Genomic DNA, 26,131 nt, shown 5'->3' with positions numbered 1-26,131 from the left:
CTGACTTCTCCGTGAATGCTGTAACTTAATGATGAAACGATAGAAGATTAAATAAATAAATAAATAAATAAAAGTCCTGGAAGGACATTTACCCTTTTTTGCCTCAAAGCATTTTATTGATGCTACAGTTCAGATTATTAATGATTTAAAAACAATGGTAAAATTTAACTTTAAAAAAAGTTTATTTTATTTCAAAAACAAAGATGCAACCTACCAAACAAAAGCATGTAATGAGGACCCGCTGTATTTCAGCAAAGCACTATAAGTGGTGGATGTAAGAACATCTAAGACAATGTCATCTCCAAGGAGACTCCCAATTTGGGAGGAAGATAAAACAGATAGACCACAAATCATAATGGAATTCAGACTTTGAAAATGAGAGTTTTGATGAAGGAAAAGGAAAGTGCCATGGAAGCATGGTGTAGAGGGCAATTAATTCTAAACAAGGAAGGAGACCGGGGTGCCCCAAAAATGTTTCATGGGGAACATGCATTGGAATTCAGTCTCGATGCTCATGGTGTGTGAAGGGTGGGAATGAGGACTCTGGTTCACTGTAGACTTCAAAGAGAGAGAATATCATTACCTAATGCAAAGAGATTTGTGTGCTTTTCTTAATCAGTTACCATATTTCATTGAAATGAGTTGTTTAAGGGTTTGGTTTGCCTTTCCTACCACACCTTAAGTTCTTAAGAAGGTGTCACATCTTCACTGCACTACCAAAGTCTCACACAGCGGTGTTCCTTGAATTAAGCGATGACCCTAGTATGTGATTAAATCCATTTCTTATTCACCTTGTCTTCAATTGCAATTCAAGCTTTTCCAATATTCAAGCCTTTAAGGAACTATGAATAATTTTAATGTAACCCTAAATCTTACCAGTTTACTAGGACAATATATCTAACCTCTCAGATCCTCAGGTTCCTAATCTACAAGTTGGGAAGGGGAGAGTAGAGAGGGATGTGGCAGGGAGAAAATAATGTCACTTACATCACAGAGATTAGGATACAATGAGGCAACACGTGTCAAGTGCTCAGCTCCATGATGAACCCATAGGAGATACACTCATTTCTTTTAAAATAAAGAACAATAATTGCATTTCTCATATGCTCAAAACTAACATACGATTTTCTAAAACTGTGTCCCAAGGACCTGATTTCCCTGTGAGCTCTTCCAAAAGCATTTCTGGGATGCTGCACATCATGGTCAACTCTTGGAGAACTACACTGTGGGAATTACACTGCACAGCCGCATGTTAAAGTCTCAAAGAAGTCCTGCAGGAAAGAAGTCTGCTTAGCTTTCTTGAGTCCAAAGTTTTTCAAACTTATTTGAACCCAGATTTTTTCCCATGATGCTAGTATCCATCAAGACACACTTTACAAATTCAAATCTAAAAATTATACAGGGCCAGGTGTGGTGGCTCACACCTATACTCCCAGCATTTCAGGAGCCTGAGGAAGGAAGATCACTGTAGTCAAGGACTTCAAGACCGGCTTGGGCAACATAATAAGACCCCACTTCTACAAAAAAAAAAAAAAAAAAAAAAAAAAAAAAAATTAACTGGGCAAGGTGGTGCATGCCTGTAGTCCTAGCTACTTAGGAGGCTGAGGCAAGAGTTCTAGATTGTCAGAATTCCACCACTGCACTTCAGCCTGGGTGACATAGGAAGACTGTGTCAAAAAAAAAAAAAAGAAAGAAAAGAAAAAGAAAGAAAGAAAGAAAGAAAGAAAGAAAGAAAGAAAGAAAGAAAGAAAGAAAGAAAGAAGGAAGGAAAAAAGAAGGAAGGAAAGAAGGAATGAAGGAAGGAAGGAAGGAAGGAAGGAAGGAAGGAAGGAAGGAAGGAAGGAAGGAAGAAAGGAAGGAAGGAAAGAAGGAAGGAAGGAAAAGAAAAAAGAGAATACGGTATGGTAGGCCCATTACTTTCACTCTGCCTGCAAATGTCCTTGCCCTTCTTCACATTCTATCACATGTTTAAGTAAAAGTAGCAGGAAGGTGGTTTTTTGATTTGGTTTGGTTTTGTGCCTCTGAAATAACTGTTTTACAATATCATGTGTTAAAAGTGAGTTATATACTCTTTTTCCATGAATATTGAGCATCCTTTTTAAAAATCAAAGTAAAATAATTAAAGGCCATATGATTTTAACGTTTCATTTATAGTTTTTGTTCTTTTAATTTTTTTTTAGTTCTGTGCCATTTGGATTTGCTTATTTATTTTTAATGCAGAGATGAAAGAAGTTTCAGGAAAATCTCTTGAGTGACTCTCACCACCCATGGTTGCCTGGACCTTTGATGCTCTCACCTGGGCTCCACACTTTCCTACCTCCTGCCACCAGCCCTGGAAAGGACATAACACTGTTATCATTTGTCATTCAACACTAGCTAATAAGTTTGTTTTGGATTCAAATCTCTCTCATCACAGTTTTACTTTTTACTTATTTTACTTTCAGTTTATCCAGCAGTCTCAGTCTGAGGATATTTTCATCTTACAAAAAATGTCATATGTGATAATGATGCCACTTCTCTCATGCTGTGAAACTAGTAAAATAGAAATGTATCCCTCATAAGCTCTGAACTCTAGTAAAAAAGACTGAAAAGATTTTTAAGTGATAAAACAATAGTAGCGTAACATTAAACACACAAATATGTTTTTTGAAATTTTAATGGAAAATATATGTAGCCTGCATATCAGATTTTAAGTTGCTCAGTGGTTGAAAAACCCCCTGGTTTATGTTGTTATCCCAGGGTTCTAGTACAGTGTCCTGTACACAGTGTATTCTCAAACATTATTCCTCGAGCTAAATTTAGCTCTTTAAAGAGTTAAGTCTTCCATTGGAAGTTATTGCAGGAACACCTGGATCTCTGAAGCATAATGAACTGTAATTACATACCAACTTACTGTGTCTTCACATAATAAGATCTAAGTCGGTGAAAAAATAAGGTGGCCCAAATGTCCTGAAACTCACACCATTCTTGATCCCTTAAATTAGAACAAAAAAGAAAAAATAAAATGTATTTTACATTCGTGTTAGAAATTTTCTTAGCTTGCTAAATAAGCATCTGTATTTTCCAGAATTTAAAAAGGGATTGTTATCTTGCCAGTCTCAACTTTCATAAGAGGATATGGGAAGGAGAAAAAGAAAGTGGAGGAGGGGCAAATAGAAAGAGAGAAAAGAAGAAGGGAGAAGAAGGAAGGAAGAAAGGAAGGAAGGAAGGAAGGAAGGAAGGAAGGAAGGAAGGAAGGAAGGAAAGGAGGGAAGAAAGGAAGGAAGGAAGGGAGGGAAGAAATCTAGGTTTGCTTATTTGTATATTTCAAGCAACTTTTACAGTTTGTCCAAGAGTGAATCTAAATTAAACTGAATTTCCCTATATCAGTTTTCCTCAAACTTCAGTGTTGTACAATCACTTTCAAAAGAGAAAAGTTTGATAATTAACTTATTTTTACATCGGTCCATTGTCAATAAAATTCAATAGTGAATCCCAAAATATAATAATGTAAAAATATCACTAAATTAAAAAAAATTCTTGTATTTACTTTTGCATTTATTGCTGTTGCACTTTTCTAAAATGCCATGTTACACATATAAAGGCAAGATCCCCAACTGACATTTCCTCACAGCCTGCATATCATGAGTATCCTGCCTCCTGTTTCGGGTGGGGCTCTTTTCAGTTCAGCATGTCTGCACTTCTCTGTGACAAGGGAAGGCCGCAAAGTCCCACTACTTCTCTCTAACCAGCTATGATAAAACCATCTCCATGATATCATTTGGCCTTCACATACGACAAATAGTTTATTTATTTATGTAGTAAGTCACTCCTAAATTTTCTTCATTACTCCATAACAGTACGTTCCCAAATACATTTTTATGGATGGCGTCAGACCAAAGTCTAAATTTTTAAATAAGGAATTAAAATCTTAGTCAACTAAATAGTTCTTCTGTTGTACATTCTTGTTGCAAAAGAAAAGTTCTATCATCATACTGGCAAAAGGAACTCATCTCAATTTTTTACCTTAAGACAGATATTTTGACATGAGTTTGGGCCCAGGATATTAAGAGTTAAATACTAACTATTTTGATGATCTCTCAGCACTGATGCAACAGTAACACAAATAGAGACCCTGAATCTATATAGCAATCTTAGGTGATCTGGCATAAGGAACATGTACATTTTTTAATTCAGTAAAATAAGAAAAAAACTAAGTAAATAAGTTCTCATAGAACTTGCAAGCTCTGAAGAATACATCAGAATATTTCAATTTGCAAAGCACTGCCATTTTAGATCTACAGTCTTACACATCAAATTTATTATTTAAATAATGATCCTTAAATACTTTTGGATTCTTGTTTTGTTTTGTTTTGTTTTTGTTTTTGTTTTTGTTTTGTGAGATGGAGTTTCACTCTTGTTGACCAGGCTGAAGTCCGGTGGTACAGTCTCGGCTCACTGTAATCTCTGCCTCCCAGCTTCAAGCAATTCTCCTGCCTCAGCCTCCCAAGTAGCTGGGATTACCGGCGCCCGCCACCATGCCTGGCAAATTTTGGTATTTTTAATAAAGACCAGGTTTCACTATGTTGGCCAGGCTTGTCTCAAACTCAACCTCAAGTGATCTGCTTGCCTCGGCCTCCCAAAGTTCTGGGATTACAGACATGAGCCACTGAGCCCAGCCCTGAATTCTTAAATTATCAATTTTTGAAAGTTTGATAAAACAGTTTTTAAATAAAAGATGTTTTTTCCCACCTAAAACATGATTTAATCTGCAGTTTTATTTGATTAATGTGCTCCACTCCCGAGGAGTTTTTTTCTGTTGGGTTTCAGTTGCTGAGACTTGCAACTCAGCATCTGAGTGGTAAAATCATCCATCCAAGACCTGTTAACAAGGAAACTCATGAAAAATGGCTTGTAATATTTTCTGCAATTACATGATACTTCTCCTAAACTAATCTTATCATTGTGTAACTAACAGGATTTTTTTCTTTCTTTTTCTTTTTTTTTTTAGTAAGTAAGAATTTTGCTTTGAAAGTGGTATTTTCTGCTCTATGTTGTTGACCATTTCCTTTTTTTCTGAGTTGAATTTTTCCCTTGGAGGTGGAATCATTCTTTCAGGGAAACTATCACTTTATCTGACCATGTTGTCATTCAAAATGTGTATGCCCATAAAAGGATAGAAAATGCAGCAACATGTCAATGTGTAATGAAAACAAAAAACTATGTGACTCTTTGGAATTCGGTTTTTTCTTTGCAGAAAAACCAACTTTGCTTTCCAGAACACCAACCAGATAAGCATTAAATTGTATTAACTGACCACATGGATCTACTCCAAAGAACAAATTTCAGAGTCACTGAGTTTTCTGACTTTGAACAAGATCGTATCATTTCTTTGAGCATAATTTGCTGAAATTCAAATTTAATACAGTCTAAACTCCTGGCCATTACCTACAAATACCTAGAATTATCTTGTATTATGAGATCTAGCAAAATTTTTGTTTCACTCTGATATGAACAATCTTTACTTCTAGGATATTAATTGATATAATAGGGTAAATGTATAAACAAATATGAAATTATCCTTGAGGCATGGAAAATTTGCCCCTCCGAAAGAGTTCTTTGGTTTGGTGTTGCTTGGTTTGCTTTCTTTTTGTTCTGAGAATTAGCATGACTCAGCAGTCTGTAATGCTAATTGCAATCCAAACCAACAAGTTAATTCCGATAAGGAAACTTCAAGAAAATCATTAAAGTACCAGGCTAGCTATTAATGATGATAATAACAATAATGATATTTTATGTGTCTATAGTTACTTTTTATATGAACATTTCAGAGGACTTTGCTAATAAATACTTTGATTTTACACAAATAAAGCTACTTTTTCAATTATATGCACTTCTGTAAAATTGCTTCAAATATCAGTATGAATCATATACATAGAATCCCTCAATTTTAGCCCTTGAACCATTTATGCACTTAGTTTATTTAAAGAATATCAGTATTTTTTTATGTTCTAGAAACAGCTTCCATCCTGAAAATTGATTACAGGTGTTATCAAAGTTAAACAGCTATTATTACAAATGACACAAGAGAAAATACAGATATATGCATCTCTTTTCTAGGTCAGAAATGGAAATTCTAATGACCTAGAAAAGAACATTTTTGGAAATCTGTCTCATCTCAATGAAACTTAGGCTTTTTCATTGTTCTTCCAGGTTGAATACTTTAATAGCAAAACTCTTTGTCTTAAAAAATATATATACACATACACATGCCTTGGGTTCAGGGGTGCTCTGACACACTGTAAGGTACCCCAGATGAGAGAGTATCCTAGGAGTGATCGTTCCTCCTCTCTGCTGAGTGAGCCCCTCCAGTATGGTGCTGAGCCATGCATTTATCCCCTAATAGACAAATTTAGCTCTGCGGTGAAAGGCATCGAGTAGTCAAGGGTCCCTAATAAAATCTGCACTCGGTCAGGTGCTGTGGCTCACTCCTGTAATCCCAGCACTTTAAGAGGCTGAGGCGGACGAATCACCTGAGGTCAAGAGTTCGAGACCAGCCTGACCAACATGGTGAAACTCCATCTCTACTAAGAACACAAAAATTAGCTGGGCGTGGTGGCACACGCCTGTAATCCCAATTACTCGGGAAGTTGAGGCAGGAAAATTGTTTGACCCTGGGAGGCAGAGATTGCAGGGAGCCAAGACCACGCCAGTGCACTCCAGTCTGGCAGAGCAAGCAAGCAAGCAAGAAAGAAAGAGCAAGAAGAAGGCCTCTGTGGCTGGAAGCTGGTAACGGACAAAAGATAATCTTAGAAACATAGGGGCCAAATCCTATGGGATCAAGTAGGTTACGGTAACGAGTTTCAATTTGATATTCATTTCAATAGGAAGATATTAGAATGCTAAGAAGATCACCACAAATGTAGTTGTTTGAAAACTAATAATAATGGTAGTAATAATAGCAACAATTCAAAAATAGCAAACAGTGGCTTGGATTTTCTATCCCCAGCCCTCACTCTCCTCCAAATGAGATGAGAAAGGCATCACAGTGCCAGGGAAGAATAATAATATCTGAAGGGGTAAAACCTGTGCAGAGCCCTGAAGCATTGGCAGAGCCTGGCCTGGTGGCCAGCAAGAGGCTAAAGGTGCCAATTACCAAAAGAGAGAGCCTGGAGATGGAGCAGACTCCTGGAATATGATGATGGAGGAGACTGACTCATTTTTGGGTATTTTATGAGTGAGTAATCCATTGGAATATCCAGGTGGATTTTTTTCAGCAGACCTTTATAATAACGTCAGTAGAACAGTCTGACATTATTATAAAGAACTTAAGATAGAACTATAGATTTGGAGCCCTAAACATACACAGTGCTCAGCATGTACTTTTTGTATGTTGTGAATTAAACATGATTTAAAAACATTGAACAGTCTATTTTTTGAGAGAGTAAAATTCCTATGAGGCAGTATTTTAGAAGATATTTGCAATCTGGGTTGTAGTAACCGACAGAGTATATAGCGGCTACTACAACCCGGAAGCCTCTTTTTTATTTTATTTTTATTTTTTTGAGACAGAGTCTTGCTCTGTCGCCCAGGCTGGAGTGCAGTGGCGCAATCTCGGTTCACTGCAACCTCCACCTCCCGGGTTTAAGCAATTCTCATGCCTCACCCTCCAGTGTAGTTGGGACTGCAGGCATGTACAACCATGCCTGGCTAATTTTTGTATTTGTAGTAGAGACAGAGTTTTGCTGTGTTGCCCAGGCTGGTCTCGATCTACTGGCCTCAAGTGATCTACCACCCTCAGCTTCCGAAAGTGCTGGGATTATGGGTGTGAGCCACCACGCCTGGCCAGGAGTCTTTCTTCTTACCAGTTTTATACAAACAACAACAAACTTCCTTACCCAATAGTATTACTAAAAGGACTAGACACATTAAGGTTTAAGGACATTCCTAGCACAATGCCGGACCCTTTATGACTTTTTTTACGCATGAGAACAAGCCCACTGAAAATAAAACAAAAACAAACAAAGAAAAGCAAAACAGACTCTGTAAATAGAAAATTCACTTGCTACTTAATAGCCAGGTCTCTCAACCTGAGGTTCATTGGACTGCTTTGTCTCTAGAGAGGCTTCAGGTAGTCTGTGAATCCTTTGATTTATAATCAAAATAGTGGAGGTGGGGGAAAGATGTACATGAAAATTTTCTTAGAGTCCATCTCTCTCATCAGCGACTCCAAGAATTTCTTGACTCAAGAGAGTTTAGAAACCATTGCCTTATACTGATAATGTTTTTGTTAGTAACAATGATAACATAATATGAAAATTCCCTCCTTCATACCTACCATATCCTCACAAATTCACCAAACAACAACAACAAGAACAAACAAATAAACAAAATAAAAACAATATTTGGTAATTTGGTATCGGTACTGACAATTCCCTGATGATTTTAAGTGTAAAGGAAGGTATATAGCACACAAGTGATCCACTACTTGTCCACCATCCCTTGGATACACTCGCCTGGTTGATGTATTCTAGTTTCTCCATTTCTCATATTTGTCAATCTTCTTCTGCTAATTTCTGGGTATAATATAAATTAAAATGTTGATATATAGCTCTTTGGGCAAGGTGAAGATATAGAGTGTCTTGAATCCAGGTCCCTAGAATTTGTAGAGCAGCCTATAGTTTAAAAGTATTTACTGTGAGTTAGGGTAGAATTCATTTCCATTTTATAGATTAGAAAATAGAGTTCTCAGGGGTTAGATGACTAGTCTAATTTTATCCAGCTGGTGCAGAGACAGGACTTAAGCCTAAAAGTTCTGACTCAAAATTCTTGTTTCATCAACTGAGACAGCTTTTCCCAAAGGAATGAAACCCACTCCTCCCTTTCCACAATGCTCCATTTAAAAAAATTCCAACATCAAATACATGTCAATTAATGTGGCTCTGTATAGGGAGATTTTAAAGAATCTGAAAACAAACTAACCAAACAACTGTTTAGCTTTCTCATCCTAGACATGACCAGAAGACCTTCTATTGAACAAAAACACTGCAATGATGTTATACTACATCCAGCTCTATCCTTGAAAGTAATCTCTTTGGGGTGGAGAGTTGTGGTGGAGAATAATATTTTTATACCCTCTTCCCCAATAGCCTCGAAACACGTATTTTGAATGAGTTAGCCACCAAAAGAAAAAAATGTGCTTCCTCTTTTTTCTGTTTGCTTTAGTTTATTAAGGTTTTCAATCAGCACTCTTCCTTATCCAAAACCCTTCTCTTACTTCCAGTCTTTTCCACCTAATACTGTTACTGGTCTCCCTAGGGCTATTTTTCTACTACGATCAAGTCTTCTTTTTTTTTTTTTTTTTTTTTTTTTTTGCCAGATAATCCTTCTAAACACAAACCAAATGGCATCAGTCTCTTGCTCAAAAACACTGATCATAATCTACTACAGAATACCCTTAATGAGCCCTTCTGTAATCTGGATTCAAAATTTTCAGTTTTGTCTCTTTCTGTTCTCTACACCAACGGTGATAAGTATGTGAAACATTTGTCATTGTTTCCCCCAAGCTCACATATTCATTCCACATATAGTTGTTGAATACCTGCCACATGCCATGTTCACTGCAGGGTTATCACAGGCATGTGACCGTGACCTCATAGAGCCCATCATTTATAAAAGACAGACAATTAGAAAAAGAATAAATAAACTATAAGGATTACTAAGGAAACTGAGTGACTGTTGAGATTTAGAAAATGAGGATGGGGTTTGTGGTGGAAAAGAAGGGAATTATTTAAATAAGATGATTGGGGAAGGCAAAGGGGAGGATGTGACATTTTAAATAAGAGGAATTTGGGCCAGGCATGTTGGCTCATGCCTGTAATCCCAGCACTTTGGGAGCCTGAGGCAGGCGGATCACATGAGGCTAGGCATGTGAGAGAGCATGGCCAACATGGCAAAGTCCTTTCTCTACTAAAAATACAAGAATTAGCTGGGCGTGGTGGCATGCTCCTGTAGTCCTAGGGAGCTACTAGGGAGGCTGAGGTGGGAGGATCACTTGAACCCAGGAGGCGGAGGTTGCAGTGAGCAGAGATAGCACCACTGCACTTCAGCCTGGGCAACAGGGCAAGACTCCATCTCAAAAAATAAATAAATAAATAAATAAATAAATAAATAAATAAATAAATCTAAAAGGAAGTTACAAATTTAGGAACCAGTGTGTGTGAAGAGCCCAAGGTGGGAAAGAGTTTGTAAAAGTTGAAAGAGACTCTTCTGGATGGAGAGTAGGGAATTGAGACAGTCGCCTCCAGTGAGAATGAGTCCAACTCCTTCTGGTCCCTAAAGGCTAAAGGGACAGTTTGTTTTTTATCCAATGCAACGGAAAGTCAGTAAAGAATTTTAATCGGGGAAGTGCCACAATTCAATTAATAATTTTGAAAGACCAAGAAGGCATTGATAACCAAGACAATCCTCTGCCTTTACAGAGAATTCAAATTGTAACAGTACTGATCTTGAAAAGCACAGATGTTATGGTATTTGTAAAAAGGCACCATACATTGTACAAATATGTATTTGTTTCAGATTTTATTCTAACAAAAATAAGTCTGGAAGATTTTAGAGGGTTCATTTCAGGACTGGAACTGTATCAAGCATATCTTTTCTGGATCTAAGGTCTGGAGTACAGTACATGGAGACAAGGAAGTGCTTTCAGTCACAACTTCAACTCTTTTGGCCTATTAGTTGTAAAAGTCTGGAGAGGGTATAATATAATGCAAATTTCAGAATATATTATAAAGCAAACCTAGTTTGACCTTCAGAGCATGAAAATACATGGCATACTAAGTGAATTTCATATATAAAACTACCTAACATCTAAGAAAATAATTGTAGACCAAAAATTTTATTTTAATATTTAGAGCAGATAATAACCCCAGTGCAGCATAGGGTATAAGCTCACGTGTATTTCAAATTGTCCTCACCTTCCTGATTCTATGCTGATTTTATTTTCAAGAAAGAGAAAAGCCCCCCTACTTCACCCCCTACTTCCTTCCTATCACATTCCTGGAGAGTACCCCTAACTTGATAATTATAATAGACAATATTAATTTAATGTTTATTTCATGCCTGGGACTGTTCCAAGCACTTTATGTTATCTGACTTTCAAATGAGGACACTGAGGCTGAATGAGGTTAAATAATTGCAGAAAGTCATAAAACTACCAAAGGTTTGAGACAGTATTCAAATCCAGGTCTAACTCAAAAACCTGTGTTCCTACCTACTATGCTAGGGGGAGATGGGAAATAGTTTTGTAGAATTGTTCATGGGGAACAAATCATTCTAACAACCTTAGGATTTCAGCTCCATACAAGAAGAAATGCTCAGCAAATGGTTCACAGCAGCAGCACTCGCAGGTTAAATATGAATCGCAGATGCCATTTCCAGTCTGTGGATATGAAAATTCAGTGACAGTAATAAAGATGGCTTTCTGTATGTCTTTATGAACTTTAACTGTACTTGAAGGCAATGTTAGACATCCTTAAGACATGGCAGGTTTTGGCAAAAGCTGTACTGTAGTTTCTTATCATGGAAGTCTAAGAGTTAAAAAAAAAGTGACTAGTCAAACAGTAAACATATGTGTTCTAAAAGTTGGGAGATAAATTTAAATAAAAACAGACGAGAAAGAAGATGTAAGTTTCTAGTTGGTATTTTTTAGAAATATATGGAAAAATAAAAAAGATCTTAACACATAAACCAGAGTTCTCCAAAGAGGATAGGATATTTAGCACTGCTAGAATACAGGATGATTTTACAAGATAGCTGAATGAATATGTTCCCTATTGTGATAACTCCATCTTTACTATAATGTGTATTCAGAAAAATACTACATATATGTGTGTATATATGTATACATTTATACATACATGTATCACATTAAATTTGTGAATTCAGGACTATAACCCTTAATACAAGGTTCAATAAAAATGTAATTTTATTTATGAAAAGAATCATTTAAAAATATGTAAATAGCAGTAGAGTAGTATGATGATATGCCAAAAATTGTGAAGATGGTATTTAAATAATTGATATTAATGAACAAATTTGAAACCTGCACCATAATACTCATTCCTAAATTAGTGAAAATGTTAGTTTAAAAAAAATAAGGTCCTGTTCAATTCATTAAAATAAAATTTGACTTGCACACATCTTCAAGTAGATTTTGTAAGTAAACTAAGCAGACCCCTGAAATATTCAGAAGAGAAAGACCACAGCGTTCTCATCAATTCTGAGTAAGATCTCAGAGAGCCAGAATCAAGTCCCTGGTATGTTGTTTGTAGCCTAACACCAGAGATTCTTTTTTAAAATAAAAAGTCTGATGTAATATTTCATTTTTGACAAAAAGTGGAGTAGACCCTAGGAGAAAAGTATGGCAATTAGATCTTAAACAAACGTGTGTTCGAAGCAAGCTGAAACCTAACCAGAAAGCAGCACTGCCGTGTTAGGAGTCAGGGCTGTGTTTTCAGATGGCTAAGGCCCTTTAACATTGCCATTGACTTTCTTTCATGCAGGCCTGAATTGTCCTACCACTGAAGACACAGCATGAGGTAGCTGACCCATCCCTGAGACTGCTGTGTGGGCTGATGTCGACATCGCTGGCCTTGCTGCATGGATTCCACACTGTTTTTACCATTTACCCTCTAGTTCCTATGGCTCTCAATCAATAGCTTCTTTTTTGTACTGAAGCTTCTCTAAAGTGGACAAGGTTAAAAAGAGAAAGTGCACCTTTTCAGAGTCCAAAAGTGCTATTGTCCACCACATAGAACACGTGTCTGAGATTGCGGCTGTATATGATAGGATGTGGAGAAACTGGACAAAAAACAAAATCTGACAACACTTTACAAGAGTTACAAACACCAGGAATGCAGAGCACTGGCTTATCATCTATTGACTCTAGCATGACCAGCTCCAAATTTGCCTTGTGTCAATGCAGCACAGCCCCCAACTACCCCATAAGAAGGCAGACACGATGTGGAGATTCAGTCCTATTCGGGTTGTTCTTTTCATGATTCTAACAGAGGATTTCACCCTGACTTAATTTCTTGAAACTGTTTTTGATCAAATTCCAGGTAGCTATAGCAATCCCAAACCCAGCCGATTGAATTTGAAGATAATGCAAATAATCTTCTACAAGCTGTTGCAGTCCTGAAAGCAATGGTTTCCTACTAAGCACTGTGGACTGTTTACAACAGCCTAGTAAGCCTTTGATTAGCAGTCTGGAATCTCTTGTGGGTGCTGTACAGCTCTTGATATAAAATATCACCTACCCAATACAATTTGTTTGGAATCTAGCATGGGACTACTTGAGGCAGAAGTCATACTCTAAGGAAACACATTCAAAATTTGATTCCACATTTGTATGATATGATGAAGATGTTTCTGTAACCTTTAACTAGCTATATTCCTCTTAATTCAATCATCTTTTTTGATATACCGATTGGATCAGGGTCGGCCAAAAAGCTTGCAGCAGCAGCTGCCATCCCTGTTTCTTAGGAGTAATTCATCAGAGGAGACACATGCTGCTGCTCACAGAAATAAATACCAAGAAACAACATCAGAGGTTCATCTTCCTTAGGAAGCTGCAGGAAGATGGAAGGCACTGTTTTCTAAGTGGGGGTGGGGACTATGGAGACACAATGTCATTAAGAACCTAGTGGGATTAGAAAAAGAGGTATGTGATATAATAAAAAAAAGTATATATTCAAAATACATTCTCAGATTAAAATGGTTCAGACCATGTCTTGTTTCTTTTATAATAATACCTTGCAAGATATAAGGTTTTACGTTTTTAAAATTTTTAATCTGAAGCCAGGCTACTTAGAATCCTGGCTTTGTCACTTATTAGTAGTTAAACTTAGGCAACTGAATTCAGGATACCCAAGTTTCTTCTGTAAACCAGAGGGAAAAACTATAGGAACCTTATAGAACTGATGGGAAGATTAAATAAGTTAATGTATGTAGAAGACTAGAACAGTATCTGACCCACCATAGAAAAACTATAGTAACCCTGTAATCCCAGCACTTTGGGAGGCTGAGGTGGGCAGATAACTTGAGGCCAGAAATTTGAGATCAACTTGGCCAACATGGCAAAACCCTGTCTCTACTAAAAATACAAAAAAAAAAAAAAAAAAATAGCTGGGTGTGGTGGTACATGCCTGTAATCCTAACTACTAGGGAGGCTAAGGCATGAGAACTGTTTGAACACAGGAGGCAGAGGTTGCAGTGAGCCAAGATCACACCACTGCACTCTAACCTGGGTTGGCAGCAAAGTGAGATTTCATCTCAAAACAGAAAGAAAAAAAGAAGGAAAGCAAGCAAGCAAGAAAGGAAAGAAAGAAGGAAAGAAAGAGGGAAGGAAGGAAGGAAGGAAGGAAGGAAGGAAGGAAGGAAGGAAGGAAGAAGGAGGGAGGGAGGGGGAGGGAGGAGGGAGGAGGGAGGGAGGGAGGGAGGGGAGAGGAAGGAGGGAGGAGGGAAAAGACTACGGTGCACAGATGTAATAGTACAGATGGATTGTAATAGATGCTGTTATTACTATTAGGTTGGTGCAAAAGTAATTGTGTTTTTTGTCATTGCTTTTAAATGGCAAAAGCTGCAATTACTTTTACATCAACCTAATTTTACTGTTTATCATAGTCTTCATGGTTATTGTCATTGTGTCATGGTCATCATCATCATCACATGTCATCTTTTTGAATTTCCACAGAAAAACCTGAAAGAGCCATAGCCAATGCATCCCATTTTATATATATATATATAAAATTAAGGTCTTTCTGGTACAAAGACCTAAGACTTTCCAACAAGTTAGAGCAGGGTCAAGACTAGAGTGCTGCGCACTTCACCAGCAATCAGAACTTGCTACAGGAGAACAGACTCCAACACCATTCAGTGCTGCTTTTTGAATACCCTTGTACCATTTTCTGGAGTCACTGGTTGTAAACTTTACATCCCTTCCATTTTCTCTTCCCCTTCTCCTGAAGTCTTTAGGGAATTGCTAGTGTTGCTAGTGTTGCAAGAAGTTGCAACCTATAATTCCCCTTACCCCTAGATGCTACTCACTATTCGTTTTACTAACATCTTTTGTATTGCAAAGCAGTTTATACATATTATCTCCACATTCACTGTCTAATTCTCTCTAATATTTTCCTACTCTAGGTGAATTGATTTGCTCATCTTCTTGCCATAGCTAGCCCCTCCCCGCTTTCTGTGAAGGTTCATTTGCACTCTCTCCCTCTCTCCTTCCCCTCTCTCTCTCCCTCCCTCCCTCTCTTTTCCTCTCAATCCCTTTCTCTCTCACTGCTATGGCTCTCCCTTCTTTCCCTCTATTTTTCTAAAGCATCGTCAAACTATCTGTCATTCTTTCTACTTCAAACAAGAAAAGATCTTACCTTGGTTGTCAGATCTTTACTTTTCCTGTGTCTTTTCATTAATTCACACACATTTTCCAGGTATCGGTAGTATCCACAGCTCCCCCGACTCATCCTTAGATCCTACAATCTAGCACTTTTGTTTGTCAAGAGTATAAAGTGTTTTGCCTGAAAGTTACCAGAAATCCACTTGTTATTGTCTTCAATGTCCCTTTCTCAGCCACTCCTTCCCTTAATCTGTAGTGGTGACACTGGAACGAACCTCACCTCTTGCTGTGCACCCTTCCTTTGGATTTCACTGCATCTCTCCTTCCTGTTCTTCCTCCCAGCCATTCTCCATACTCCTTTGTCTCCTCTAATACTCACCTTCATTTTCTCACCCACATTTTTCTTCAATTAAAAAAAATCATTCTAGAAAGACCTGTCTTTAAGCCCTATACACTACTCTTCCTGTATTTCCCATCTGGGCTATAAATCAGTCATTTGAAGCCTCTGTCTTCTTCCTAAAGCTTGTCACCTCCTCATGATTTCCTGATTTCTTCTCCTTCTCATGTGTGGCTCTCAAGAAGCATTAGGGATAGAGGAGACATTTAAAGTAAACAATTCCTGGGATTAAATGTTGGTTTTGTCATTTACCGCATCACTCGAAAGCTTCCTAACATCTCTGAATTTTGGCTTATCATGCATAACATGGGAATTGCATGAGGAAACTACAAGTAAATAGAGTACCATTCCACCAAGGGGACCTGGGGAAGTGACCTCTTCTGCCTGCTTCCTACTCACACCCACCACACACACCACCCTTTTCCCAACCCAGACTTCCAGCATTGACATCATTTGGCTAGACTTGATTCCTCCCCAGCCCCATGGCCACATCCAGTCTGTTGTCAATTCCACCTTTCTAGAATCTCCTACATTCTTCCCTTCCTTTGTGTTTCCTTCACCATCTCCAAAGCACAAACACTCATTGCTCATTACTTGATTGTCACAAGAATCTTCTAACAAGCTTTACTGCCTTCAATTTCTTCCAGTGCACACTCATTGCTCATCGCTTGACTGTCACAGCAGTCTTCTAACTAGCCTTACTGTCTTCAATTTCTCCCATTTTTCAATCTACCGCAGACAGACTAACTAACACACTGCTTCAATTGATTACTTTCTCAAGGAAACTCAGCTAACAAGTGGCATACAGAAATTCAAGCTCAGATACTCTGCCTCTGAGTCTGTGCTCAGAACTGTAAGCCTGTACCGTATTAGTATCAATGTTTGGCACTGAAATTCAACATTCTTCATGATCTGGCCCAAGGTACCTTTCCAAGTTTTCCATCCACCAGGCCTATATGCCAGGGGTTGATTTACTCATTCTTCCTGAAATAAGCTTTCTTTATCCTTTAGGATGCTTTCGCTGGCAGCAACCAAAAACACAAAGTGAGAACAACAAAACTCAAGTGGCTTAAACACTAAGAAGATTATTATCTTTTTATTATAACAAGCCCAGAGGTAAGAGAGTTCTGCAGATATTTAAGTATTTAACATCACCGCTTAACATCAAGTATAGATCTCAGATTCCTTCCATCTTCTTGCTCTGCTATGTTCAACATGATTTCATGTGAGCTCCTTTCATGGTTGTAAGATGGTGCCACAGTTCCAGGAAGTACATACAGACATGACAACATCCAGTAAGGAAAACAAGAAAAGACCATATATCCTCTGTGTATCATGCTTTTGAGTGAAGAATTTTTTCCCATACTCCTACCCTATGTCTACCTTCCCCAGCAGACTTCCCTTGACGTTTCGTTGACCAGAGCTATATTACCATCATCAGGTGATTTACAAACAAAAAGGAACATACATTTGGACAAATTCTTCAGCTTCCAAAGTTCTTGAGATACAACCTCAGGGAAAAGTTGTATACCCTAACTCAGTATACACATAAATACATTTTAGATGCATACATAAACTACAGATGAAAGTTTCGAAAATAGAGTTTGGAATCCTTATGTGCAGTACATCCAGATATTTTCCATTCTATTTTATTCTTTATATTACTCAATTAATTTAACAAATTCTGATTCAAAGTACTACATTGATAATTGATTTAGAATTTATTAATAGACTGCTTCCTGCACTTAAAAAAAAAAATCACTGGTTTTCAAATACCATTTGACCCAGCAATCCCATTACCGGGTATATACCCAAAGGATTATAAATCATTCTACTATAAAGACACATGCACACATATGTTTATTGCAGCACTATTTACAATAGCAAAAACTTGGAACCAACCCAAATTCCCAGCAATTATAGACTGGATAAAGAAAATGTGGCACATACACACCATGGAATATTATGCAGCCATAAAAAAGAATGAGTTCATGTCCTTTGCAGGGACATAAATGAAGCTGGAAACCATAATTCTCAGCAAACTAACACAGGAACAGAACACCAAGCACTGCATGTTCTCACTCATAAGTGGGAGTTGAACAATGAGAATACATGGACACAGGGAGGGGAACATCACACACTGGGACCCGTCAGGAGGTTGGGGGCAAGGAGAGGGACAGAATTAAGACAAATACCTAATGCACGCGGGACTTAAAACGTAAACGACAAGTTGATAGGTGTGGCAAATCACCATGACACATATATACCTATGTACCAAACCTGCTCATTCTGGACACATATCCCAGAACTTAAAGTAAAATAATTTTTTTTAAAAAAAACTGGTTTATACTAATCAGAATGTACCCAAGTCATTTTGGACTCAAGAATACCATCTAGGTCAGTGTGAGAGAAGGGGAATTGGCTGTTTTGAAGACAATACTTACTCAGTTTTGTGTGTCTTAAATTATAGACTTATCTTTTACCAATGTCTATGACACCTTTCACTCAATACTTAGTGGCTAAAACTGAGATGTTTCAAAACCAGGCTGTTTTGACTTATTGCTTTAAAAGCTGGAGTTTTTATAATTTCAAAAAATAAAAACTGATGTTCTTCAGTAGTTTGTAAGTCACAGAAAATAAATCAAGAACTTTTTAAAATTCAAGATCTAGTTTCTTTTGATGATATTAGTAGGGTAAAAGGTCATGAGAGTTCAATTAATTTACTTTAAAATGCTCCTTTTAAATGATGTCCAAAGAATAAATCATCAAAGATTAATCAGAAAAGACTGAGTCTCTCCCCCTTATTTAGAATGTCTAAGGATCTGGGAGCAGCTGGCCCCATCTCTGTTCTCTCTTTCTCTGATTCATCTTGTGGGTGACCCCAGGAAGAGGTCAGTCTGTGGCCCTAAATCACATAAGCCTGCACATGGAGCCTGCCATTTTCTCTCTGCAATTACCCCACCCTTGAGAACCTTGCTGAGCTAAGGCAAAGGTTTTAAAGAGCCTGGGTTTTGTATCCCCAGGCCTGCTTTATACCCTGCTGAGCCTGGCTCTTTCCAGACCTATGGTCATTTGTATTTTTACAGTAATACACTGATGTGTCCAATATGCCTTAGCATCTGTTAGGTACAAAGCACTGAGCAAGGCTGCAGGAAACCCAATGTGAAAAAGCCCATAGTCGCTATTCTTAAGCAGCTTGGAGTCTAACAGGAGATAAGCCTGCAGACAGCTGTATAAGATATCATTTAATCATGGAGATTTCCAAGAAGGGATGCTGAATAGCATTTGTGGAGTACCAATGTGTGCCGGGTACTTGGCTAGGCCATTTATGCAAACTACATCATCAAAAAGCCATAATCATTTTGCAGTATTATTACCTCCATTTTGCAGATGTGGAAACTAAGGCTAGTTATTCTTCCAGTGAGATACTGTTAGTAAGCAGCAGAGCCCAAGTGCAGAATGAGATCCTATAGACTCTAAAGTTGTTTTATGAGTGTGTGTGTGTGTCATTTTTTTTATATTTTTTTGCATCTTTAAGTATAAAAGAATTTTATCTGCCTGAAAGGAAGGCATTTAATGGACATTTATTAAATATCTGATGAAACTCACTACTTTTTAACCATGAATCTATTCATGCTTTGATCAAGGCATTCAGTGAAACCCTGTCTCTCTGCTGCCGTTAAAATAATTTACCACATCTTCACTGCCTGTCCTAGGCTATACTTGAGTGAAGATACCCTGAAACTATCATGGGTGATTTTATGATATTGGTAAGAATTAAATGAGTCGAAGCTTTTTCTTTGGAAGCTAAGCTCCTTTTACACCTAGCTGTGATGCCTTGCTTCTGAACTGCGATTTCCAGGCAATGACTCTTACTAGAAGGACAACAAAGGTGGAAATGAAGGCCACAACTTGAAGCCTTCAGGGTGTGGAGCTCCGAAGAGATGCTGTTATGAATGAATTGCCGATCCTACCTTACTTGTTGGAGAGGGAAGTCTAGCCCCAAGTGTTTGAGAGATTTTGCCCAAGGGCCTCATTAGGGTTAAGAATCCTACTGTTTTGCTTTACAAATCAGAATCCTGTCACTTATGTTACCATGATGCAGAAAAACAAATGAAAATTTGTCATTGTAAGATAATGAAACTCTCTCCTGAAAAAGTTATTTTGTACTAGACTATTGCGATAGTGCAGATAAGCTTTAATGTGTCAGGTCTGGCTCAGGCACCGTGCTTCCAGGGAATTTTCTGGTGATCCCATGCTCTGTACCCTGCACCTACATCTGCTATGGGAGACCCTTCCTCCCCTTCCCCTCTGTATTTGTTAATATGCTCACACACAGTATTATAATCATGTTTGTACACCTATTTTCTCCACTAGATGTTAAATTCATTGAGAATATAATAGTATAAAATGAAGATTGTTAAATGAGCAATGAATAAAGAAAATGTAATAATTCAATTTTTTTTTTTTTCTTTTGAGGCAGGGTCTCCCTCTGTTACTTGGGCTGGAGTACAAGTGGCTTCATTATAGCCTTCAATTTCTGGGCTCAAGTGATTCTCCCACCACAGCCTCCCGAGTGGCTAGGACTACAGGCACATGCTATTATCACACCTAGCTATTTTTTCTTATTTTTAACTTTTCATAGAGATGAGGTCTCTCCATGTTTCCCAGACTGACCTTGATCCCCTAGGTTCAAGCAATCCTCTTGCCTCAGCCTCCCAAAATACTGGGGTTACAAACATGAACTGTCATGCCCAGCCCAATCTTTTTTTTATTTCAAAGCAATAAGAATAATAAGATTGTTAAGATTGTTGTGAAGTTTAAATGTGATGTTTTAACACTTGTTAAGTGTGCTTCACATAAGGCATTTAACCATGTCAAGGTACATATTAGTGTCTCAGTAGCATCTATCTATTAAATGCTTACTCAGTCTTCTTCTGAAATCACCAAAAATTGTTACTATCCTTCTATATACTAAAGATTACACTTTTAGTATCCACTGATTAAAAAAGAATAAATGGTGCTGGACTTTGCAGCTCTGCAAAAGTCCAAGGGTCCCTAACCCATAGGTGAGAATCTCATGAACTGTAGATTGCCCCAGGACCTAGACTAAAGCTTATAGCTATCCTGAGAGCCATCATGGCGGAGGAAAACACCCACAACACAAGCAAAGCACAACAGTCTGAGAGCAACAGAGGAAGTGACAATAAAGGAAAGACAGCAGGTCTTCATTGCTTCCTATTCTTCAAAATCCCCACAGATTCATAGGTTATTGCCAGCATGCAGCTATTTCACTGTCTTCCATCCCCTGCTTCACAAAAGTACCTACTGTTCCTAGGCAGCAAAAGAGAGGACACACACACATACTCAACAGTAGCTCGAGGAGGCTGTGTTAAAATAAAATAGACAACCTGATTATGTTTCTGATGAGCCTGAAGAATTCCAACTAGATTTCTTGTACTCTTTTTTTTTTTTCCAAACCTATTAGTTAGAACTATCCCAATTTCACATGATGGAAATGCAACCTTAACTGTTTAAACAAACAATATGGAGACAGGAGTAAAGAACGTAGTAATTCACTGAAAAGTCCAAAAATAGGACAGATTCAGACACAACTGGGTCCAAGAACTGAAAAATAAGTCACTGAAACTCAGTTTCTCTCTCACTGTGATTTCCTCCAAAGGAGGTAATACTTTCAACCAGGTTCTCCCCACATGACATAAAGGTTAGCTGATAATAACCACAGCAGAGAGTAAGGTTCTTCCTCTCAGTGGCTCCCCCAAAAATCCCATAACTGGCAGCCAGGTTTCTACACTTTAGGTCAGAACAAATCACAGTGATGGAGGGGACATATAGTTTGGACCAACATAGTTCACTTGTGGGATACCAACCATTCTGCTTTTCTCGGGACTGTCCTGGTTTTAACATTGCAAGTCTTTTGTCCCAGAAAACTTCTCAATTTCAGGCAAACTAGGATGTTAGTCACCCCAGTTTACATGTGTGCTACTAGGCATGGAGTTTTCTCCAAACTACAGCGCTCAGTGGGCATAATAACAGGATCAAATGCTAAGTGGGGGGAAAATGTCCCCTACGTTGACCTGTGAACTATTGAAATGTGCTGACATGGTGGCCACGTGCTCATTGAGCACTGAAATGCAGTGGTCTACAATTAAGTTTGAAGGCTGAATTAAGATGTTCATTAAATGTAAAATGCCAACTAGATTTTAAAAATGTACTAGAAAAAAAGAATGTAAGAGATCATATTAATAAATTTATATTTGCATGTTAAAATGATAATGTTTTGTATATAGCTAAATAAAATATATTATTAAAAATTAACTTCATTTTCTTTTTCCTTTTTTAATATGGCTATTAGTAAATTTTAAATTACACATGGCTCACATTGTATTCCTGATGGATGGTACTGTGATAAGATTTTTTAAACAAAGTTAATAATGTATTTATGTTATGTATAGGCAGAGTACGTTAAAAAGATATTTTGAGTATGCAAACACCTTAAACAACAAACAATAAATGAATTAGGTAGAAAACATCCCAGGCCCACAAAAAATGAGAGACAATAATGTCAAACTCAATACCAAATTCATGTGCTCAATCATTTGTGTCCTCATTGGTACCAGGACCAGCATAAGTTCTGAGGTTTCAGGATCAAATGACAAAAGAGGTTTGTCCTTCAGAAACCCACAGACCAAAAAGGAAAAGAGACAAGTTTTAAAAAATTATACAAAATTATGTTGTAAGTAATAAGATAAATTCCAGCATACACAATCTGTTTTGATTTAATTACAGTAATTACATCATCTACATAATTTTTGGTTTATTCAATCCATACTCTACATGTTTTTTTTCTATTGCATGTCAACTTCCTTGAGACCAGGAGTATCACATTAATAAGTTTTATACAACCAATTGCATTTGTTTCAGTGCTTCCTTTTTATTTAATGATCAAATGTTTCTTCATCTCATATTTACTCTCCCCAGAGTCAGGTTAGCCCAGTGAAACCTGATGGGCTTAGGGTCAAATATTGCCAAGGTCCCTTACCAACTTGCTTACCTACTGGGAGTCTGTAACCCCTCTGTGCCTCATTTTCCACCAACAACATTGAGAAACAAGATACACAGTGCCTCTTTGACACATACACACTCATATTCACACACACACAAATTCAGATCATTGTTTGCAATTTAGCTTATTATTGTTAGTCATCTGAACATATCAAATGCTTACAAGTACTCCAACTCAGTGGAGTTGTACTCCCTCAATATATCTATTTTTAAGCACTGGAAGGGGGTTCTACATGCCAGCAGTTGGGTTCCCTCTAAACATCCTTGAAAATGTTTATTTGAAAAGGTTACCTTGTTGTCCTTCAGGATTAAGACATGGCCACTGCAGACAGAGATGATTTGGAAAGATGGCAAGCAGTTTTTGATAGCTCCTCTGAGACTTCCCTTGTTAAATGAATATACCTACAGAAAAAACAAAATGCATTCCAGCCCACACACGTTAGAGACATTTTTCAAACACCTAGATGAGAGAAGATAGCTATTACAAATAACATATTTGTTGGAGAGAGTGAAGAAATCACAAACTCGCTTGGATAAACACTATTAAATGCATACTTAGCCAGCCGATTGCGACAGTTTCCCTCTGGCACTCACTGACAAGCTTGGCTCCAGCTGTAAATTAGGTTGCAAAACTTCCTTGTCAGAGAACTCGCCCTGTAAGGAGGACTCAACCCTGGCTCTGAATCTGCAAGGACAGAAAAATCAATGTGACAGAAAAGCAGTTGCTTGTGTCAGGCCTCACCAAGGAGAGAAAGGGCTTTAAATTAATCATGATTTAAGGATGCTGGCAAAACAGTGCAAAGGCACATTCCTGGTGTCTCTGAGAAAAGGAAAAAAGGAGCCTGGAGCGCTTTGCGGATGCTCCCCACAGATCCTGCCCTTCTGTTATAAACAGGATTCAGTGTTTACTGTGGGAATGAGAAAGCACTATGGATCTCGTGTAAACAGAAAAAAATGCAACAAAATTGACAAAAGTTTGGTGAAGCAGTTATTCACAGTATTGGTCAGTGTGTAGCATGGGGATAAATGAAAGTTTCATCTTCTCTCCTAGAACCTATGAATGAATTAAATCACCTAGGAGGATTTCAGGTGATATAGCAAATTTTGATGTCCCACAATAAGACAAAGCTGGCTTGAACCTCTTATCTGGAGAGGGGTCAAAAATCGCCTTCTGGGATGCCTTTTTAAAAAATGTCTCCCCTATGTTGAACAATGGGGGCATCTGGATGAGGGAAATCAATTTTTTGCCTGGCTTATGCTTTGGAGCAGTGGCTTTAAAATGTCTAAAAAGACCTACTAAGATTACTGTTAAACTGCCACCATTATATGGCACCAGTGAAGCAGTGAGCCCCAAAGGTAGAGGTAAGCTCTACCTCAGATATCAATCACTGTTGGCCAAGGCAGATCACGTTAGGAAACATCTGCCTCTGCTACCAATTTAGGCAATCGAGTCTCTGCACTAGAGAAAATGACATCCCGGACAGCTGATTTCAGACAGACTTTGTTCCTGTGTCAGGTACCACACCTTTCCAGTTTGGGTACAAGAACTCAAGTCAATGAGCCAGATGCATTTATTTTCACAAGTCATCTGTGACTACAAGACCAAGGTTGCTCTGGTACTTCAACTGGCCTCAGCTATGTCAGTTGTTTGTCATGATGACACAATTGTTATTCCCCAGTATTTTTCCTCTACAAGTGGAGAGACATCCAATGAGGACCCTATTGTTAAAAGTTTACTTTGGCTTTATTTTATAGTATCATCTCTATCATCATAAAGCAATCACGAAACACAAGGTGTTTCACCAAGCACTACACAAGCGAACTACATAGATGTTGTACCTACCCACTAGAGCTTGTGATAGAAATGACAGAGCACTTAAACTATGCAAATATGACAAGTCCCTATAAACAACAGAGTACAGAGGCTAAATCAGCAGGAAATAGAAAATGCAAGCATATACAGAAAACTGAGTGGTAGGGATGAACAATACTGGTAAATATTGTTACTATACACTTTTAAAAAATAGGGAATTTTGAAATCCAAGATAAGAAAAATTTAAAAAATTATACAGCTATGCTGCACTAGAAACATGACCAGTTAACACATAACTTCATTGTAATATAATCTTTTTGGCAACATTGGGTAACAAGCAGCTTCCAAATAATGCCGTTCCAATTTTTTATGTAAAAAAAAAAAAGAATTGTAGCCAACAGTGCAGTTTTCTTTGAAAATGAGCAGCCTTCATTTGCACCAAGGGAAATTACCAGAAAAGCTGTAGACACTCCCTCTCAGGAGACCTTTATAAATAGTATATCTTTTCACCTGTTTTGTGTGGCCATCTCAGAAAGCAGATAATAGGCAAGGAAATCCTTTCAAAATCCTCTTTTGTTGTCTCATTCTGGGTTATTGTTGAGTTATTCCACCTATTTGCCTTTGCCTCATCTTGCAGTCAACACCCTTGAGAAAGGACAGTTAAAAAGGAAGAAACAAATAGATGTCAGCATTCCTGAGAGAAAACTAGAATAGTTAATAAATATACAATCCTTTCTATATTCCAAGAGCTACTTAGCGCTCTACCAGAGTTTTCAAATAGAAGAAAAATCTGTTGCAATCTTCTTGTCTAGACCAAATCCATAGCCAACAAAAACCTTTCTATATGCCAAGTCCTAAGCTGGACATTTTATATGAGTGGCCTTAATCAATCTCACCACAACCCTATGAAATAGGCATTTTATTATTCCCATTTTATACATGAGAAAACAGAGTCTTAGAAAGATTATCTTCCACAAACTAACAGAAGTAGGATCTGTTGGAGCTAAGATTAGTGTAATTAGTTTCCTATGGCAGCTGTAAAAAATTATAATAAACAAGTGGCTTAAGATGACACACATTTTTGCTTCGGCCCGGGAGTTCAAGACCCGCCTGGGAAACATAGGAAAACCTCATCTCTACAAAAATTAAAAAGTAGCCTCACATGGTGGCGCACACCTGTAGTACCAGCTACTCGGGAAGCTGAGGCAAAAGGGTTGCTTGAGCCCAGGAGGTCGAGGCTGCAGGTCGAGGTCGAAGCCATAACTGCACCACTGCACTCCAGCCTAAGCAACGAAGTGAGACCCCCATCTCAAAATAAATAAATGCATAAATAAATAACACAGTCTTTTTCTGTTACAATTCTGGAGGTCAGACTGCCAAAATCAGGTACAGTGGGCTAAAATCAAAGAACCAGTAGAGCTCTTTCTGGTGGCTCTGGAGGAAAATCTGTTTC

The 26,131-nt window shown here is 37.9% G+C and overlaps 2 long non-coding RNA genes across 3 annotated transcripts in view; both read right to left on the bottom strand.

The window, feature by feature from the left end:
• LOC101025963 overlaps nt 1-25,745 on the bottom strand; it is an 85,097-nt gene extending 59,352 nt beyond the window's left edge. The window contains exon 1 of one of the 2 annotated variants that reach the window (XR_002521810.2): nt 23,157-25,745. This is a non-coding gene — a long non-coding RNA (uncharacterized LOC101025963). The remainder of the gene's footprint in view (nt 1-23,156) is intronic. The other variant, XR_002521812.2, reaches the window with a different exon arrangement.
• Nucleotides 1,829-17,584, bottom strand: LOC110743184. Its single transcript, XR_002521813.2, has 3 exons — nt 15,417-17,584; nt 2,886-2,974; nt 1,829-2,332 (listed from the first exon to the last, which is right to left on the bottom strand). It is a non-coding gene; the product is annotated as an uncharacterized LOC110743184 (long non-coding RNA).
• Nucleotides 25,746-26,131: the final 386 nt, after the last annotated feature.

The sequence above is a fragment of the Papio anubis genome, chromosome 6 (assembly GCF_008728515.1).
Source record: "Papio anubis isolate 15944 chromosome 6, Panubis1.0, whole genome shotgun sequence".
Classification (NCBI taxonomy): Eukaryota; Metazoa; Chordata; class Mammalia; order Primates; family Cercopithecidae; genus Papio; species Papio anubis.
Note: the sequence above shows the minus strand (reverse complement) of the source record. Positions and strands in the feature narration are given on the sequence as shown.